Raw genomic sequence first — 21566 nt, forward strand, 5'->3', positions numbered from 1 at the left:
CCTGTTTGCACGAAGTTGGGGCTCTACCACTTGAAATATAGTAGCTCCACTTCCCAGCTTTTTAGTGATTCATTGGAAATAAGAGTCTACCCAGGCTAGCTTTGAATCTTGATTGATCCTCCAGTGTCTGCCTTGAGGAGCTAGGATTATAGGCATGAGCCGCTCGCATCCAGCTGCATGTATGTCTTTTCATAGTCTCTTCTGTTCTAACAGCTATTTACTTGCTCTGTCCTAGATCACTGCCTTCTACATCAGCTACCAGCAGCCCCTGACTGTGTGGAGAACATAAAGTTCAAACCTGTCAATGCATCCTATTTCTTTGTCCTCAGGGGAAGGAATGTTTCCTCTGAAACCTGGAGGGGTAGGGGTAGCGGTAGAGGTAGGTGGGATAGCTGTAGATGGGTGCTCAGCTAGAAGACAGGTATTCTGTTTTATCCAAGAAGAAAAGCATGGCCAGATGCTAATGGCTCATGCTCTTATATTCCTAGCTCCCTCAGTAGGCTGAGATCTGAGGATTGGCATTCAGAGGCAACGCAGCAAGAAATATCTGTGAGACTGTCTTCTCCCAAAAACCACCCTAAAGCTGGAAGTAAAGCTCTGGCTCAAGTGGTACAATGCTATCCTTGAATGAAAAAAATGAAGGACAGAACCCGGGCCCTGAGTTCAAGTCCTACTACCAAGATGCTCTCATGAGCACGTGCACACATGCACACACACACACACATACACACAGAGGAAGGTGGTATTGATAAGCTGAGCTAGAACTGGGGGCAGTCCTGAGGCATAATCATAGTAAACTCGTAAACCACATCAGTTGTTTCTCCCTAAGTCCTTCTTGGGCTGAGAGGTCTGGGCCATGGCAGTAAGTTCCATGGAACCTGTGCCTCCATCTACGCACTGGGGAGGAAAGCAGGGTTCTGAGCACTGGGACTCCTGGGATATAGCGTTTACTACAAACAGCAGCCAGCCGGCTCTGGATCCTGAGCCTACAAGTCTTTCATGAGCCCAACTGAACACTGCCCAAGGTTTGCCTGACAATTTTGCATTCCTGTGATATCCATGTGAGCAGGCATTAACTGTTCTACCCCTCCTGGACCAGAACCGTGGTCTGAGAAGTCAATTTAGTGCTCAGATCCACACTGCTCTCATGATAGATGTCATTCTGATGACCCGGTCGATGACCTCCATGTCACAAGGCTCAATCTTTCTCTGGTACTGTGGCCCACTCTGTATGCAAAGGCCTCTAAAGAGGCTGCTCTCAAGACTTGTAGGACACCTAGACATTGGGAGACCCTCAGGAGCCCACTGGAAAATACTCTTCTTAGAGTCACAGCATGAGGTCAAAGCAGGCCAGGTATTGGTCATGTGGCTCAAACTCTGGGCCTGGTTACTGTCCCCCAGCTCTTCAGCTTACCACTTGAGCCACAGCACCACTTCTGGTTTTCTGGTGGTTCTTGGAGAACAGAGTCTCCCGGACTTTCCTGCCCAGGCTGGCTTTGAATGGCAATATATATATATATATATATATTGATAATATATATATATTATATATAAAATAAATATATATATATAAAATATATATATATAAAATATATATATTATATAAAATATATATATATAAATATATATATATATATATACAAAATATATATATATTATATATATATATATACTGGGCACTACTTTGGCTTGATTATAAGTCCTCAGAACTTCCTTGCAGCTCAGTTTGCCAGAGGCTGGTGTGCTAAGACTGTGACCTCATTTATGAATTTGGCATTTTAGGCCGTGTGTTGAAATCCCAGCATGACCAAAAATTTATTCATGGAGTAAGAAGACAATTCTGACACATTTTTTTTTCCTTCTCTGTGAAAGTCCTGGGTATCAGTATATGTGATATGATGTAATAAAATAAATGCTATATGTACAATAATACTAAATAAATAAGGATAATAAATGTCATATGGAGTAAACGCATATGACATAGATCTAATATATGAGGATTATATTTTATAGTGCTGGGGCTTCAATTCAGGCCCTGGGGACTTGTCTGAATTGCTTGTCTTCAAGGACAGTGATCTTCCCCTTCACCCACAGTGCCTCAGAATTCCCCACACCCTGAGTTTAAATCCCAGGCCTGCCAGAAAAATAGTGCAAATTCCAAGCCAGGGCCTTATTATTATTATTATTATCATTATTATTATTATGTTTTGGGCCAAGCACCGGGTTTCAACTCAGGTCTTTGTATCTCTGCCACAGCTGATCCTGGGATCCTATGTCCCGAGTTCAAATTTCGGGGCTGGCAAAAATAAAAATAAAAAGGAGAAGGATAAAACTGAGAATTTCAAGCAGGTGGTTTTACTTTTTTTTTTTTCCTTTGCATTGTGACCCTCCTGGGTCTAAATGACAATGCCCAGAAAGTGTACATGACCTTACATTGCTGATATTTTGATGGCTATTAGGGAAGCCAGGCCAAAACCGGCAACTTAAGCCTGGAGATCGAATCCTGGACTGCCGGGATGGCAGGAGATTCTATGAAATACTTTCCAATATTCATCTGTATGAGTGGAATGTTGTAAAAGTAACAATTACATTAGTAGTTAGTGTATGATTATATTATAAAATTATATGCAATTATACTACATTGACTAATTTTTAATTAATATTTTATTATGTATTCAATCATGATGCTTAAAAAAGGAAGGAATAATTTAATTGCCAATAATTGGTAGTAATATTGTAAATGCAATTTCATAATATAGAGACATCTTACGTTATATACATCTACATCTATGTATGTATGTATGTATGTATGTATGTTTCTATCTATCTACAAATCTAAACATTTATCTGTTTATACACTTTTCACTACTGGGGTTGAGTGATAGAGTGCTCGCCTAGTAAGGACAAAGCCCTGGGTTCGATTCCTCACTACTGTGTGCATAGAAAAATCCAGAAGTTGTGCTGTTGCTCAAGCAGTTGAGCACTAGCTTTGAGCATAAAAGATTAGGGACTGTGTCTGGACCCTTACTCAAGACCCATGACTGGCACCAAAACAAAAAATCAAAAGGAAAAGATAGAATGTTCTGACTGCAACTATATAAGGATAGGGCTGCAAATACCTCATCAAAGAGCAAGCGGAGAGTCTAGTGCTGACAGCTGCCGTCTAACCTGACTTAGTCAGAGGTAAACCACTGCAACCCAGCTTCACAGAACGGGATGCTGCTGGCTTGCTTACCCCTGTCATCCAAGATACTCAGGGGATGAGATCTGACAATGGTGGGTTTAAAACCCAGCCCTGTTAGGATGTCTGTGAAACTCTGAGCTGTGGCTCAAAGTGGTAGAGCTATAGTCTTGAGCAAAAGATTTTAGGACAGTACCCCCAAACTTTCAGTGCAATCCCATGGCTGATGCCCTCCCCCCAAAAAACCCCATACCTCTAAAATCTAAATTTGGACGGTTTGTGATGTGTTTCTGAAAGAATGGTGATACTGATGAAAGCACCCTAATTTAATGACAGCATGTGGGATACAGCTATGTGAGTCCTTCATGAGATGCTGTGTGTTGAGTCATTCACGCGGTGCATTTTTTCATCTGGTTCTTGTAAGAGCTCCACAAGTAAGATGATTGTGCAGATGAGAAACTTGTGGCTCAGATATGTCTCCCTGTCAGGGCCAAAATTATGTATGTACCTAACTATAATGAGTTGTCTCCTGCAGACAATTGTTTTGGTTTAAGTTTCTCAGTCATGAACCTTGAACTCAGGACCTAGCCACTGACACTTACCTGTTGGGATCATGGCTAGTGCCCTACCACGTGGAGGCAAGGACCCCCTTGCAACAGAGTGTTAGGGTCTAGGCGTGTAGTAGCTAAGGTCTGTCATACTGCCTACTCAGGAAACTGAGATCTGACGATCTAGGTTCAAAAGTGTCCCAGACACAAATGGTCTCATGAGACTTTTATCTCCTATTCACCATTTAGAAACTTGAAGTGGAAGCCTCAAACCTGTCATCCTAGCTGAACAGGTGGCAGAGAGCTGAGGATCACGGTCCAAAACCAGCCTGGACAGAAAATTCCTTGAGACGCTTCTCTCCAGTGACCCACCAAAAACCTGAAGGGATGCTGTAGTTCAAGCAATTGGCTTTAGCTGAAGAGCTCAATTACAGCACCCAGGCCTTCCAACTTCCAAGAAAAGAAAGAAAGAACCCTGAAGTGGTGTACTGAGAATGTGTCTTAGGGGTAGAGTGTTTTGCATGTATGAATCATGGGTTTGATTCCTTAGTACCACATCACTAGAAAAAAGCCTGAAGTGGCTGTGTGGCTCAAGTGGTAGAATGCTTTCCTTCTAAAGGAGAAACTCAGGTACAGTGCTCAGGTCCTGAGTTCAAGCTCCAGGACAAGTGAATGAACACACATACATGTACACACACACACACACACACACACAAACACACACACACAAACACAGATGCCAGAAGTGAAGCTGTGACACCAAATGGTAAAGCACTGAGCTTCTGTTCTGAGCTCATGGTCAGCACCCAGGTCCTGTGTTCAACCCCGAAACACAGCCACCCATGGCCCGACTAGGAGAGGTCAAATGTTTCAAAATCTGATGAGCTTCACCAGCCCTAGATGATAGGAATCATTGTGATATTACACATGTGCTTAGATTTAGCAAGCTTCCAGAAACCTAGGGAGGCACCATTGCCTATAATGAGTCATTTCATTAGGTTCAGCTCCCTAGTTGTCTGCCAGAAGGACCCTTGAATTAATCGTAGCAGGTTATTTTAACACTGGAACATAGTCTAACAAAGACAGGATAAGTGCAGGGAACTTGGCTTGCCACGGGAGGTGGCACAAATGAAGTCTTCCTGTCAAAACAGCACTGGGGAGAGAGATAGCCTGGGAGTACAAAGAGGCCTTTTTCTCCTGGCCTTCAGAGCCCACCCACACTCCTCCTCACTAATTGGGCTGGAAATTTTATCCTAGATTAATTCAAGAACTGCCCATTCAGTCATGACATACATCACATTCCATTGGTAATCTTATGAATAGGAATGGGTTTCTTAGGATCTCCTGCCATTTGGAGGTGGCAGGACCAGGATTTAAATTGTGGGCTCCAGCTCCCACAACTTAAACCTGAGGATAGGGTACTCACCGGCTTTCCAAGAACATCAGCAAGATCAATGATTAGGCAGGCACAGTGGCTCTCAGCAGTCCTCTTTGACAGTTACAAGGCTGTGATAGGAGGATCATCGTCAAAGTCACCCTAGGCAGGAAAGTCCTTGAAACCCCCGTCCAACTTAAGTGCCAACAAAGCCATAAGTAGAGCCATGTGGCTCCAATGGTAGAGGGCTAGCCTTGAGCAAAAGCAGCTCATGGACTGTGCCCAAATCCTGGGTTCAAGGTCTGGGACTGGCACAAGCAGACATACACAACAATATGTGTAGCCATCTGGCTAAATCAGGTCACCCTCTTGTCCCCAACTGGATTGGACAGAGTTCCCTGGGAAAGGGACTGCTGTCATCTTGACTACGCCCACTCTACCTGCATGACAGGATTCCAGCTACACCCCCATTCTTTCATGGTTATTTCTGACCAATGGGATACAAGAATGATGGCCATGCCCACATTCCATGATGCCCTGTAGCACTGGGATTCCCTCTGTTGGTTGACAGTACCACCAGCAGTTGAGGAAGTTAGAGGTGACTGAGAGGAGACTTGAGGCCTAAGAGGAAGGCCTTGCTCAGCCCCACCATGTGCCTGCCTGCTCCCAGGCTCCTTCCCCCCTCCTTCCCAGGTGCAGCTTTTCAAAGCTGGTGCTGCCCACTCAGTCCCATGGTGCCTCTTGGAGTCCTCAGGCAATGGTGTAATGGTGCGCCACTGGCCGGCTTGTGGCCCTGACCTGGTACTGGCCCCCCTGTCCTCTGCTCCTAGCCTGAGTGTTGCCATGCCTCTGCCATAGCTGCTCGCCCCACTGGGAGCAGCTGCCAACCACTTCTCCCAGCAGCACATGTGATTGGATGACACACAGGCCTGCACCCGACCCCATAGACACCATATCTCACCCTCTCTCCCTCCCCCCTCCCTCACTCCCCCCCTACTGGAAACTCCCTCGTGCCCCACAGTCCGGTCCAGGCCCTGCCAAAAATGCGCCCCAGGGTGGAAGTGGGTGTTGATCTGAGGTTCCCACCCCATCCCTGGCTGCCAATGTCCCAGGAAATGGGGAGAAGCAGGGTTGGGTGTGGAGTGGGTGCCACAGAGCCCCTGGCCTGGAGCAGTGGGAGCCACACAGCAGCGCATCTGCACCCTTCCTCTCCCTCATAGAAACCTGCTGGCTTTAGTCAGAGGTGGCAAGGAGCATGTCCACACCTGCCTTGTGGGGTCTTTTCCTTTTTTCTGGGGGTGGGCGTGTTGGATGCAGAAGACAGGGCCCCCTTCTTGTGTGAGCTCTTTTCTTCTGTGCTCAGTCTCCTTTTCACCTGAAGAGGGTCCCAGAAAAGCCCAGTAGGGAGGTGAGTGTGCTGGGGGTCAGAGTAGAAGGTGAATATCTTGGAGGAACACACTCCCACCCACACACTCACACATACACCTTGCCTGTCCCCTCCCTGCCCAAACTGTCAACAGTTCTCACAGGGTGATCACATTTCCCAGCTCTGCCAGCATCTGCTGGTGCTCCCGGTCCATTTTGTCTCCAACAAACTCAGGAGAGGCACTGCTCTGAGTCTGTGTGTGTGTGTGTGTGTGTGTGTGAGAGAGAGAGAGAGAGAGAGGGAGGGAGGGAGAGAAAGACAGAGAGACACAGAGAGAGAGAGAGACAGATACAGACAGTGAGGGAGAGAGAGATCATCTTTCTCCTTGTACAGCCTGACTGTGCTCAGGTGAGTGATCACTTGGCAAATTGCAGGTGCTGCATGGATGAGTCTTCACATGTCTGGATTTGTGTGTGTGTGTGTATGTGTGTGTGTGTGTGTGTGTGTGTGTGTGTATGTATGTATGTATGTAGAAGTGGGTTGTAACAAGGAGGCTGGATGCTTAGGTAACTTCTACCTGCTATCTTTGAGGGGTGATTGGGCTTTGCAGCTGAGGTATGGGAACCTGGAAGGATGTGACGCTTGAAGGGGACTCAGCACTGTTAAATTACAAGAAAAAAGGATATGTGTGAAATGGAGCAGTGTACTCCCTTGGGCCTGGTTGGTGGCAGTGGGAGCTTGTGAGGACCTGGGAGTGTGGCCCGCAGGGGGTGGCTTCCCAGGGGGACAGAGAGCATTGCCAACACTTAGTAAGGAATTGAGCTCTGCTAGTATGGAGCGCAACAGCATAGCTCAGACTCCAGATCTTCTCATCATGATGTCTGATGGGCCAGGCCAACCCTACTTTAAAACTTGAGATGTGATCTTCAGATCTCAGCCTCCTGAGTAGCTAGGATTATAGGCATGAGCTTCTGGCACTGGGCCTCTGCTTCTTTTTTGTATATTAGGGTTTGACCTCAAGGCCTTAGGCTTGCCAGTCAGGTCTTCTAACTTTCGAGCCAAGCTTTTATGTCTTGTGGATTTCTGGGATGGAGACTTAATATATGCTCAGGCTTGGCTGGATCACGATCCTCCTATCTGTGACAGGCGTGCACCACCAGGCCCTGTCCTCTGTAGTTGGGATGGTAGACATGTGGTGCCATGCTCAGTCACTGGTTTAGATGGATTGTCCCAACCAAACTCAGTCCATGGCAGCCAATTTTTGACCACAGTTGAAGCTCTGGGTTGGGCCTCAACCGTTGGACTTCAATCTCCTCATGTGACAGTTGTTAGGAAACAAGGGATTAATACAGAGGGATCTCTCAAGCAAGGCCAGGCACAGAGGGAGGGGCCTTCAGATACAGTTCTCAGCAATTCTGTGAGCATATGACAAGAAGATACCTGGAAAGAGCTCAGATGGTGTGTATTATTAATGGTGCGACAAGCATGGGATTATGAAACAAAACATGGCTCTCTTTCATTATTACCCTATGCCCATGAGGAAGGGGATCCTTCACTTTGTTCACTTTTGCAGCTGGGGAAACTGAGGCACAGAGTAGCCTGGTGACCTATTCATGACTCCCAGCTGACAGGAAGCTTGGCCTGACTTCGCTGCCATGCTCCCTAGGACAATGGGTGCTATTCAGTCCAATTCTTGTGGTGAGAAGTCCACTTCTTGTCATTCGTGGGGCTTGAACTCTGGGTCTGGGAAATGTCCCAGAGCTCCTCAGCTCAAGGCTAGCACTCTACCACTTGAGTCACAGCACCACTTTCAGTTTTCTGGTGGTTCTTTGGAGATAAGAGTCTCACAGTCGTTCCTGCCCGAGTTGGCTATGAACCGTGATACTCATATCTCAGCCTCCAATGTACTTAGAAGTATAGATCTGAGCCATTTGCACCTGGCTTACGTGTAATTCTGACCTTCTTTCAATCTCTGTCTCTCTCACACAGGAACTTGTTGAATGGGTGCTGGAGGAGGTGGACCAGCGTCCCCATGTGGCTGGAACCAAGGTGGCCCTCTCATTCTGGAGGTGTGCTGTGGGTCAGGAAATGTCTTGCTCAGTCTGTTGTACCAGCTCCATGAGGTAAGCCCTTCTGTGTCTGGCTAGACCAAGACGGTTATTCACTGTCCATCTAGCCTTACTGGACCCAGTATTGTGTTCAATGTCCTTTTCTAGCAAAAAAAATTCTGGCCAAAATTTTGATAAATAGTTAAAGAATGAAAATGTAATGCCATCTTAAGAAAGTCATTTAGGGCTCTGGGAAAGTGGCTTCATGGTATGGTGATTTCCTAGCATGCATGAAACCCTGGGTTCAAATCCTCAGTACCACAAAAACAGAAAAAGAATCACTGAAAATGGTGCTGTGCCTCAAGTGGTAGAGGGTTATCCTTGAGGAAAAAAAGCTAAGGAATAATTCCTTATCCCTGAGTTTAAGCTCCAGGACAGGCAAAACAACAACAACAACAACAACAGACATGTAGTTAGTAAATGTAAAATAAAGAACACATAGTAGGAATATATAATTGCTTATTCCATACTGATACCTGACAATAGTCGCTAATTCATGCACTTTAGCTATATTAGGATACTGTGTTGAAAAAAAAATTTTGTTCATAAGCTAACGGCAATCATTTTCAGGAATGTGCTGAGATGTCAGGTGAAGATTAATTCTGGAAATTCAAAGATTCCAGGCTTTTGAGTGTTCACTGCTAATGATAATGAGAAGGGTAGTCTAAGTGAGATTTGGAAATCTTTTTGCTCAGTCATGGCTTCAAAAGGCAGAAGCTAATTAACAGTTGTGACAGAAGAAGAGGAATAACTCCAGATGGAAGGAATAAATTGTAGTAACTAAGGTATATCAGAAACCATTCTAGGGAACCATTTTTGGTTATTGAAGAACTAGTTATCAACTAGGCTTATTCCTCATTGCCTTTAGCATTCTAATCACTTAGGCTAGTTCTTAATCTCTATGTGATAAATTGTATATCCTTCTAAGCTGCTATTTCATACCTGACCTTCTTTGCTTTCTAAAATCTCAGTCTTTCTCTATTTCTCTATGAACAATTTCTGATACTAAGTCCACATATGCAGACAGCAGACAACGCTAATGTAAGAGTCCCATAGCTCAAGAGCCATTAATGTAACAACATGGAAAAAGAGGGCATATTTATTGCTACCTCAATTTTTCTGAAAAACTGCAATGTCACATCATTTGATTCAAATTTCCATTCTTTGTCTACATAATGTCTATTTCTACATAATGCAAATATGAGCTGTGAGTTGGTGGCTCACGCCTGCAATCCTAGCTACTCAGGAGGTTGAGACCAGAGGATTGTGGTTCAAAGCTAGCCTAGTCAGGAAAATCCATGAGACCCTTATCTTCAATTAACCACCAGAAATCCAGATGTGGTGCTGTAGCTAAAGTGGTAGAGCACCGGACTTGAGTTGAAGAGTGTAGGGACAGTGCCCAGGATCAGAGTTCAAGCCCCATGACCAACAGAAAAGTGCAAATATGACTTTAAGTTTCCCCAAAAGGGAAGACAAAGTCAATAGTAATCTTCCCAAGCAGAGAAATTAATTCCAAAATGATTCAATTCACCTATCTTGCTGAGGAAAGTTATGGCCTTTTTGCTGGACACATTCACTTTTTATAAAAATTATCAATGTTAGATTTATAATAAACTTCATTTAATATTTCTTGGTTCAAAAGAGAAGTCCATATAGTTGATGTCACTTGGATTTATTACTATCTCAAAGCCAACCCAGGCAGGACATTCTGTCAAACTCTTATCTGTAATTAAACACCAAAAAAGCCAGAAGTGGAGTTTTGGCTCAAGCAGTAGAGTACTAGCTTTGAGGGCAGGTGGGCAGGAAAGAAAACTGAACAGAGACAGCCTCCAGCCTCTGAGTTCAAGCCCCAGAACCAGCACAAACTAAACAAACAAGCAAACAAAACAAACCCCAGGTATTTCTTTAGGACCCTCCTTAAAGGAGCACTGGTCTGAGAAGAGGCTGATTTTGCTGCTCATACTCACGGGATCCTGCTTTTTGGAATCCTTATTGCTCTGGAGAACTCAGGCCCAAACTAAAGGAATTGATAAGTGATACCTGCAACAAGAGAATCATCTCAGGAGTGAAACATACATCCATAACACCTTTAAAACCTCCATATCTTTGTTTCTTTGCAGTAGAACATTTTTAAACAACGTTATTTCCTTTTTTTCTATGCTGGCCTTTAAATGACACATTGTTTCCTTTTGTCATACTCTCAACTAGAAGTTTATAGACAAGTTTTATATGAGTAAAGATCACAGTCAAAAAAGTCAGGGACAGAGTTTCCTGCAAGCCTTGGATTCTTTTCTTGTACACTGAAAAGGAATTCAAAAGTTAACCTGAAATTTATCATTCCTCTATGTTCAATTCCTCTCCTGGGATCAGTTGCCACATCCAGTAACAGTTGCTTCCACTTACTTCCAGTAACAATCTATGGTGCTGCTCCAGATAAAATGAATGTTTTCTGGCATCATGGAAATAACACAAGGACACCTTTGTACATGAGGTAACATGTATTTCAGAGACAACTTAGCAAAGAGAAAATATGAAATTTAAATTGCTTATAAACACATTATCCATGAGTATATTGAGTTCAAACTTCTTAAGTGCTCTGTAAATTAAGGTGAATTTTAAATGGAAAGAAGGTTCTCAGACTATTTTTTGTGAGTGTATATGCTGTGCATTAATATCCCAAGTGTACATGAGTTAACAGTAAGAGAAACAATAGCAATAATAGGAGAAAGAGAAGTTCTGTGTTTAAGTATAAGGGTTCGATACAATATAGAAGACTCTAGAAATAAGACAACATTGAAACAATAAAGCCAAGTCCAGTATGTAGATTTATGTGAGTAATATAGAGAAAGCATTACTCCTAAGTGGAAAATGAAGCCTGAGGCCATCCCTTTCTAAATCACACTTGCTAATCACGTAAATTTGTAAAAAGTAGAATGGAAGAATGATTCTGTTTCCACTCCAAGTCAGATATAAGAGTATGGACTTATTTGGAAAAAAAGAGGCCATCTTGAGAGAACAGAGATTATACTAGGAATGAACCTGGTGGCTAAGATCACATTTCTTTTTCATTCTTTTTCTTGTATTCTTTTTTGCTGTTTTTGGACATGGCACTGGAAATCTGGAACTGGGTGCTGTGCCTATGCTATTCAGCTCATGGCTAGTGCTCTACCACTTGAGCCACAGTGCCACTTCTAGTTTTCTGGTAGTTATTGCAGAAAAGAGCCTCCAGGACTTTCCTACCAATGCTGGCTTTGAACTCCAATTTTCAGGTCTCACCACAACTTGGCTTATCATCACATTTCTACCAGTGTACACTCAGGATATGTAATGTATATGTTCATCTACCTTTATATGAATTCTTGAGTTAAAAATCTGGGCTACAGGTAAGACTTTACACTCACAAATATGTTTGTAGTTTAAAAGTTGATACTCCTGGAAAAATAAAACCTAAGGATATAAAGGAGTCTGGGAAGGTCAGTTTGCATCCTTCTTGGGAGGAACAGGCTTTGAGACACTACCTATAATTAACCAGCATTAAGCTGGAATACCAGTCATGAGCAAGATTGCTAAATAAGAGCTTGAGGCTTTTGCATACATACATACAAACATACACATACACACAAAGACACTTATATGTGCACACAGAAATACAAAATGAAACAATTTTTAGAATATGTAGAAAAGTTAGAAATCAATAGAAAATATGTCCTGAGTAAGACTAGAATCAAGTGATAATTTTTAATATTACAAAGCCCTCATGTGAACTTTCTTCAAAAAAGTTGAAAATATTACATAGGTAGGGACCAGAAACAATAAGAGATTCAAGTAATCATTATTAATGGGATCAGATCCATGGAGGAATGAATCAGAGACCCCTGCAGGTGTCTGAAAATGTTTGTATTCTGTGTCAAATGTTAGAACATTTTGAAAATAGTACATAAACAGTCTGAGCAGTCAGTCTAGTGGATAAGAAAATAGGATAAATTCAGAATTGCTAGTCTGTTTCTAGATTAAATAAACCAGCACACTATGGCAGGACAATGTGATACAAGCCTGGAATTCTAGCACTCAGACTAAGTGAAACAGTAGATTAGAGAGTGGAAATACATAGCGATACCTTCCCTGGAACAGGTAGTATAGTTTTGTCTCAATAAAACAAAACAAACAAAAAGAAAGGATTAGACAGTTGGAAGTTTGGGCTAATTTTGTCATTATGTTTTGAGAAATCAAGTTTCCTATTGAAATGCAACCTATATATAATCCTCAGCTGTGTTTTAAGTGCTCCCTTCATTACAGAACATTCCTAGATGCAAAATGCCTCATGATTCCCATCCAAAAAATTGCAAACGTAAGTAAGCATCATTCTGTTGGATTCCAAAGAAATGATGAAGTATTACAAAAGCTTAATCCTGGAGAAATAGCAAAGTTTGTCTAATATAGGACTTTGTAGAATTGAGATTTAAAATGAATAGTTTGGATTTGTTTGTAATTTCATCTTCTATAGGCTACTACAAAACTCTTTTTTAAGTAGAGGGTTTAATTGACAAATTCACAAATGATACCGACATTGTATTTTTCTAGAATATATCTCTTATAAGTTGAAGTTAGTAAATAGATAATTCCAGCAGTTCATGTATAACATGATAATGTGAATAATCTAGACAGAGTTGTCAACAAATGGGTGACATAAATTCATAAATTTGTAAAATGAAATTTTTTGAGGGTTTGGTATAATATGGTATGAAGAGAGTAATTGTGTGACATCTTCTTTCTTCTACCTATATGTAACACAGGAAGCCATTTCCTTAATTACGTGCCTTTTTATACATTGAAAAAAATGCTAGGTTTGGGGTTTGTTTTCATTTTAGTTTCTGTTTTATTGGCTTGTCCTAGAGCTTGAACTCTGGGCCTGGACACTGTCTCTGAGTGTGTTTATGCTCAAGGCTTGTGTCCTACCACTTGAACCTCAGTAGCACTTGTGTCTGGCTTTTTCTGAGAAGTTTATTGGAGATAGGAATCCAACAGACCTTCCTGCCTAGGTGGGTTTTGAACAATAATTTTAGCATCCTGAATATCTATGATAGTTTAAAAAGTCAAAAAATAAATAATATTCCAAGTGTTCTGTTCTCAAGAATACCACTGGGGGAAAATGATGCACCTCAGCTTATTGTGGTATTCTTTGCAGAATAAGGAGGGCGTCACATTAGCAGAGGTGTAGTATTTTTTCACAATAAAGATAAGCTATTCATGATGTGAATTAAGGAATTTTAAGGTGTACCTTATAAGTTGGAAATTGGTCGGCTAGGATGACTTTATGACATAAACCTTGGGATTGGTGGTCATAGAAATAATAGTTTACTCTGATAAACAACTGCTTACCCTTGAAGAATTAATTATTACAGATGCTCCATAGTTTTATCTTCTACCAGAATGTAGCTGTTTTTCTGTTAAATTCTGTTAAATTTCTGTTAAATTAATGTGTAATACCCCATTGGAAACTGTATGTATTGCAGTATTTCATAACATGCAAGCAGGTACTGTTTTGAATCTCTCTGGTATGGAATGTTGAGAATTTAAAAATTAGTAGTTATTAGTCATAGGAATTTTGGATAACACATATATTCTGTCCTCTTAACAACTTATTTACTTTTAAAAGTTATGGGTTTCCATAAAATTAAACTGTTTTCAATTTCAGTATGAGAAAGTATTAAATTTATTCTTTTTTCATAATATTGGCAAGTATATTGTGAAAATATTGCCTAGTTGGATAACATTCAAGTTGATGACCCTCTGATAAAGAAAGGGTAATTAATTCAAATTAGATGCCAAATAGTATTGATTTTTAAAAAGTTACTACATAAAGAATAATATTTACCATACCAATACAGGGAAATTGTATTTTATGCAGCTTATTTTTTAAATTTTATTATCAAAATTATGTACAGTGGGGTTACAGTAATTGTGAAGTAGTGAATACATAACTTTTCAAACTTGTTACCTCTCCCTCATTTTTCTCACAGTGTTCCTTCCCCCCTTCACCCCATACAAGTTGTAATGCCCATTTCCAACATATTGTCTTGTGAGTATTGCTATTGCATTGGTTTGCCCTTTGTCCTTTGTCTCACAATTTTGTTATTGCTCTTCCCTTCTCTAATTAAGGTAAATGTATACAGAATACACAGGGTACCAGAATCAAATACAGCAGGGGATAAACCATAAGGGAAAAACCCAAATAAAATAGAAATCACATACTACATCAAAAACAACAACCACAAATAAAAAAATCTGTTTCCATATCTTGGAGTTCATTTTTCTTAGCATCAGGTTATATGGTCATATAAACACATAACAAAAACACTGGAAAATAATAGTTGCATGGACACTATATCATGAAAACAACATGTTAACTTTTTTATGGTAAAGGTGGAATTAGGATTGGTGAATTCGCAATTCTGATAAAGGAATTTCAAAAGAGTTTTAAAGTTATGACAGGTAAATTTTAATTGTTCAAAATTTTTAACTAGTTAGCCTATTAAGAAAATTTAAAATTCCTGGGAAAATAGGCTTTCATGCAAAGAAATCCATGAGACTTAGTTGAGAGGAAGCAATGTGGGTGAAGATGGCTCTTTCTCACACTAAACAAACAAACCTCAGAAACCTTCCTGTAAATCCTGTAGGAAGTTCTCTTGAGGATTGTCCTTATCCAGGAAATATACTCTCACTGTGTTAAACAAGGTTGTAGTGGAATTTAAATTCAAAGTTCTTAAAAAATAAGATATCAAAATTTGTGAATTAACCTTTAATTATCAGTAATTATCAGTAATTTAATTATCAGTAATTTAATTAACAGTAATTCTCTGAAAAAGATAATTTGGGTAAAAATATTTAGGGATAAAGTACCCTCCACAATGAAAGAAGGTATTGGGTTTACACTTTTCTGTTTGTAATACTTTCCTCAATGTCTTTGCACGTGAAGCAGTGAAACACAGAAAAAAATTCTGATTGAATACAGCAAACCAATGATTTCACATTTCTAAGTGGCTCACAAAATATAATATCCTTTTTAACATGACATAGTGAAGACTTCTCTTATTACATAAGCCAAAAAATTTGGTTTCAGAAAAGAATTGAGCAAATGGAAAAGGTTAGAAAACAGTGTTCTTAGAGCCCTAGCTAAGCGTATTGGCTTCAGCATTGATGGAGGACAAAACTTTTGATATACATTGTGTTAATATTTTGCTACCTAAAGTGATTTTACAGAGCCTATTTGGCTCACTACAATGCAGAACTGATTTTATGAATTCCTGAAAATAAATGTTACATCCAAATGAGGCCACTTAAAAGATTTTAAAAAGAGAAACCATGAAGATGTAGCAGTGACTGAGGCTGTATAGTCCTTCAGCTCACTAGACTTGAAGCCAAGAAGCTATGAATAATTGGAAATCAGGCAAGAGCTAATAGGAGGACATAGAAGTAGGACATAGAAACATTGTCCTTTTGTAGCAGACACGGTCTTCCAAGGTGTGGGTGATTTAACTCTATTTTCATCCATACATCTTCTTTAGCAAATGCAAGATCAAGAGGAAAATAAACTACTGAAATAATTTTGCAAAGAATACCTTCACTGTTCCTGATATGGTATCTAAGGAGAATCTTGAGAGAAGATAAAAGTGGAGTATTCTTCGGTTTCCTCTAAACATCTTGTTAGCAAAATATACCTGTGAGGTTAGAATTGATTGAACCAAACAGTGGTGGAGTACTTATTTTTGAGGGCACTTTAGGCAGAAGAAGACTTTCTGATTTGTGATTACAGCTTTCTATTTGTGATTACAGCTTCTTGGACTGGTTTTTTGGAGACAAAGTTTTACATTCGATTTGTCCTCATTATCATAAATTTCATGGCAAACAAATACAAGAGGGAAGTTTAATGGAATCGCTTGGGCAATTAAACAGCATGATAGAAAACATGGCAAATAATAATTAGTGAATTACTTTGACTAATTACTTTGCCAGAACAAAGAAGGAAAAATATAATTCAAAATCGACTTAAGGGGCTGGGATGTAGCTCAGTGGCAAAGTGCTTGCCAAGCAAGTACGACGTCTTGGGTTCGATCCTCAGTACCAAAAAAAAAAAGTTCGACTTAAAAGTATGAAGAAAGAGTAGTGAAGAGAGATGAGAGAAAACAGAGGATTGTTTTCTCTCCAGTGGAGCAATGGGTACTTGATCTTATGTCTTCTAGTCTATCTTCACAAGCTATCAAATGTGGCTTAGGACTGGAGTATCCAGTTCAGACAAGAAGAACTCGCAGAAGAAAAATATTTGCAACAGATGTAGGTGATTTATAATATGAGACAATGTATTTAAATCTGTCCCAAATTCTCCCCTACCCCAAACTTCCCTCTTTGAACAGCTTTGTTTGCTTTTCCCAAGATTGCCCTTCATCAACTTCTTAAAATTTTGAAAGGTCATATTCATACTCTCTAGAGATTGCTGTTTGGTTGTGATTTTTGTGTGTTTAACTGAATTTCAAAAGGTTGTGCAAGTGTGCTACAATTAAATATATCTATCTAATTGTCCAATACTCCTGGATCACAAGCACTGATGCTATCATTCTTAAGCAACCCATTCTCCAAGATTTATTTCCGATTTGCCACTTCCTTTATCACATGTGTACATTGAGTATTTAGGCTGTACTTGCCCCTTGTTCCATTTTTTATCTTTACTATTATTCCTGTCTGGTTTCAGCTTCCTGATAGTCATTTTGTTAAAATGTCTGATGTTATTTTGAAAGTTTTATATACATTCCATTGAGTTTCAATCCTGCATATACTTGAACTGATGTCAGCTTATATTTCCATAATTCATTCATCTGCAGTAACAATTTGCAAGACTGGAGATGTGAAGCACCTAGACATGATTTTATTCCCATCCACTTGGAAGATTAATCTTTAGTCAACAAGAAAGTTTAAAAATGGCTTAGAATGTATTCCTAACTACCAATTTTTATAGATGGCTTTGTACAATGGTGTTATCATTTTATTTTACATGGGATAATATTTTCTACTAGCTATAAGTTATGGAAAAGGAAGAAAACTAAGATTTACTACTATAGAGGAATATGATAGAAATAGAAGGCAGATTTTATGTTTATCATATCTCTGATGAGTACCCATATTCAAGACTTAAAGTCATATTTCTTGCTATGTTAGACAGATAGGGAAAACATAAAACAATATATAAGGCAACTATTTGTGACTTTTAAAAATATTCCTTATTAAATGATGAAATTTCTTTAATAGCTGTTTGGGTTTGAAATATTTGATCTATTTAACCCATTTCTGGAAGGCACCTACTGAACAACAAATATGGTGGGTGGTACTATCTCTACACTTTAATGAATGGCTGAACCTATTTGACGTTGGTGCTGGGTAAATAAATCAACTCTATTGTAACTTGCTCCCTACACTTGAAAAACTTGTAATGTCACTAATTATCATCTACTTATCGAATGCTATTTTGGCAAATATGATTTTAAAAGGTTCATTTGAAAAGGAATACACTTTCAGGAGATTAAATGTAGGTTATCATTGGTATGAGAATGAGAACTAAGTTGTACTGAAGTACCAGTGTTTTGAAGCACTAAGGATCTTCTCAATTAATGTTTTTTTCTGAATTACATTTGACCTCTAAGTCAAGTTCTCCAGGCCTTGGTAGACCAATTATGGATCTATCTTTCCAGGAACTATTTTTTGTGGCCCTATTTATGCTGGACTGAAATCTTCCATTAATCATTAGGGGAGGGATATTAAAAACAATCTCATGACACTTGTGATCTTATTCACTCATATGGGTTCGTCATCTGTCAATTGAATGTTTGAATTACAGTACTTTCTCTCAGTGATCTCATCCTTCATTTTAAGTTGCCTTGCATTTCACAATTGCTTGCTGCTAATTCCTCATCACAAGGAATTGGGGCCCTGAAATATAAGAACTGAGAAATTGAGATGGGTCTTCAATTACTTTCTGTTGGCATGTTGCATGGGCCTATGTGAGAAGTCTTGCCCCTGTTATCTGATTATACAGGTAACTGGGACCTGAGATCCTAGGATCCATGGGTCCTACAGAAGAAAAGTATGTTTTAGACATCATATCAGCAAAATTTGGGCATAATCAGGAAGAATGCTTCAAAAATATGAAGAAAAACAGTTTGGGACCAGCGAGTTAAAACAATAAACAGATCAGCAGAGTAAAATCCCATATAGATTAGAGGAAAACAACACTCTTTTATTGCCATGTGAATTCAGAAGACCATGAACACTTAGAAGGTATCACAAGTTTATACCTAGAATATTGCATTGATATTTTTATATGCTTATATATATTCTAAACCTAATTATTTATATTCTAATTCTATTTATTGGAATAAATATTAATTTATTTGTCAAATTATCAATTAATTCTAGTAAGGTTCAGAGTGTGAAATATGAAATCATCACATATAAATGTAAAATATATAACTATATATAATATAATAAAAGGCACATGTTTTGCACTGTTCTGTTGTGGTTAGTGTATCAAAGGCAACTCTGTTTTATTATCTCTACTTCAGTGTTTGGTAGAGTCAAATGAAAAGATTTACCATTTGTAGATTTACAGCCTGGAGGCAAGAGGAAACACTGTGGTTAAAACATTACCAATTTAAGGCCTAATAATGAAGAGAAACATATGGACTTCTCCTACAACTATGAAAATATTTGGTGATAAAATGGCAGTAGTATAAGTTCCTGCCTGGTTGGAAGATCGACAGGCCAAGACATTAAGTAATCATGCATATGAACAATTTTTCATCTTATTGGCTTTAGCTACTTTTGAAATAGTAGGTATAATAAACAATCATATTTTGATAAAATGCTTTCTAGTCTGAACAGTTCTGGCTGAACTGTTCATCTCTCTATGATCCCTTGTAACTAAGATTAGTTTTGTTCCAGTAAGACAATCTATGCTGTCAGAGTAAGATATTCTGGATGGTCTGTGACTACATGGAAGAAGGGTAAAGGGTCAGGTAGACATTTGTGCCAGTAAGACCTCATTTGGGAAAATTTCAGCTGCAGAAATTTAGAAATAGCTCTTAAACAAGGCTTACTTTGAATCCATTGGCTCCACAGCGCTAACACAGTTGGATAAATAAGTACTTGAAAAAGCCGTCATATTTGGACTTAGCTATAATTACTTGAAAATATGATCAAATTCCAAATGAAAAAGACTTAAAATAGTCATTGACAAAAAAATTGCAAATGTGAGCAATCAACTGAACAACACATTTTTTTCAACTATTCACAGAATTTTAGGGAAATCAGATCAATAGCATTTTTAGGAACAATAAGGTTTCCTTGTTACAAATAGGCACCTAAGCATATAAGCCTGTATAAATATTGCATCATTAACTACTTAAATTTACATGATACTACATTCTTCAGCAGCATGTATACCAAAATTACAACAATACAGAGATTAACATAGCACTTGTACAAGGATGATATGAAAATTTGTGAAGTATTCAAAATTTTTCATTCTTCAGATGCAAGAAATGACAAACAGCTATTAAAATGTTGATTACAGAATTACAAGTTTAACAATACACGTAATTCATATAATTAAAAATTAGTTTGATATCAGTGTATTAAATTTTCACCTTAGAAAGGCCTTTGCATAGCATAGCCTTTACACAACTTTTGAAATTAGACAACATTTTCGTTTTATCCCAAAGAAATATAATATTATAAGGACCTAGGAAAAAAAGGAATCTTAAACTGTTTCTATATGGAATGCAATCTGAAAGGACACATTAATGAACCTATATATTATAAAAACAATGTAGAATTCAATGTATTATATCTAGGAGAGAATAAAATAGATTATGGACACACTATACAAACATAGAATATAGAATATTTTAAAATATACTTTTTCAGACAAACACCTGAAATATCTTTAGTTTCTATACTACTCATTTCAACAGATAAGTTAAAATTATTTCTGATTAACAAAATCACAAACTCTGCATAAATCATTATAGATGTATACAAAAATCTTGAATACATTTTAACATCAAAGGCAGGCAATTCACTTTGAAGAATTCCACAGAATCCGTGAATTGTTACTGTAAGATATTGTTGTTATTTGGATTGTGAAAATATGTTGTATTGACACAAAGGAATTAATATCATTTTTGAAATTTAAGAAAATTAACAGAAAATTTAGGATTTAGCAAAACAATTTGTACAGCCTTCCATAACTTCAAAGAGGTAGTGATACATACTTATCCGTTTGGTAATATCAAATACAGATTCTTCCAAGTGGTTCTTCAGACCTGGTTTGATATAATGGTTAAACAGTTCCAGTTTATTTTTCCTATCTCAATTTCCAGCAGCAAGATGCAAGGGGGTCAACAAGCCTTTAGTTTGGGCATTGGTATCTGGATCATGATGAATAAAGAAGCCACTCTGGTATTATTCCACGTATATGCACTCTGCAGGGGTGTCCAGCCATCTACAGTTATTGCATGTGCCCCTTGAGCCACCAACTCACGGACAATGTCTAAGTGTCCACTGTAGGCTTCCCGACGAAGAGGGGTATACTCATCGTCATCCCTAGTATTCACATGAATGGCCTTTTTGGAAAGTATTCTCCGCACTGTAGTAAGCTGGTTATTTTCAGCAGCCCAAAGAAGAAATTTCCTTGGATCCTTCTCCATTTTTTTCTTGCAATTGTTGCCATTCTTCACTTTTTCATCTTGTTACTCATATTCATCAGAATTGCCTAACCAGATACTTTAAGTGCCAGTGGAAATGAGGTGTCCAAGTATTTCCCTAATAGTTCATGTTGGTTGAACTGGTCAGAAATATCTGGTGAATTTTCTGCATATGTTTTTTCACCATGATTTATTTTCTTTTTCCATTTGTACTATTTGAAATTATTCTAACTGGA

At 39.0% G+C, this 21566-nt stretch overlaps 1 pseudogene; it reads left to right on the forward strand.

Moving 5' to 3' along the window:
* The first annotated feature begins 20047 nt into the window (after positions 1-20047).
* Positions 20048-20147, forward strand: LOC122096555 (annotated as a pseudogene).
* The last annotated feature ends 1419 nt before the right edge of the window (positions 20148-21566 follow it).

This window comes from Dipodomys spectabilis, unplaced genomic scaffold, assembly GCF_019054845.1.
Source record: "Dipodomys spectabilis isolate Male_0828 unplaced genomic scaffold, ASM1905484v1 ptg000376l, whole genome shotgun sequence".
Classification (NCBI taxonomy): domain Eukaryota; kingdom Metazoa; phylum Chordata; class Mammalia; order Rodentia; family Heteromyidae; genus Dipodomys; species Dipodomys spectabilis.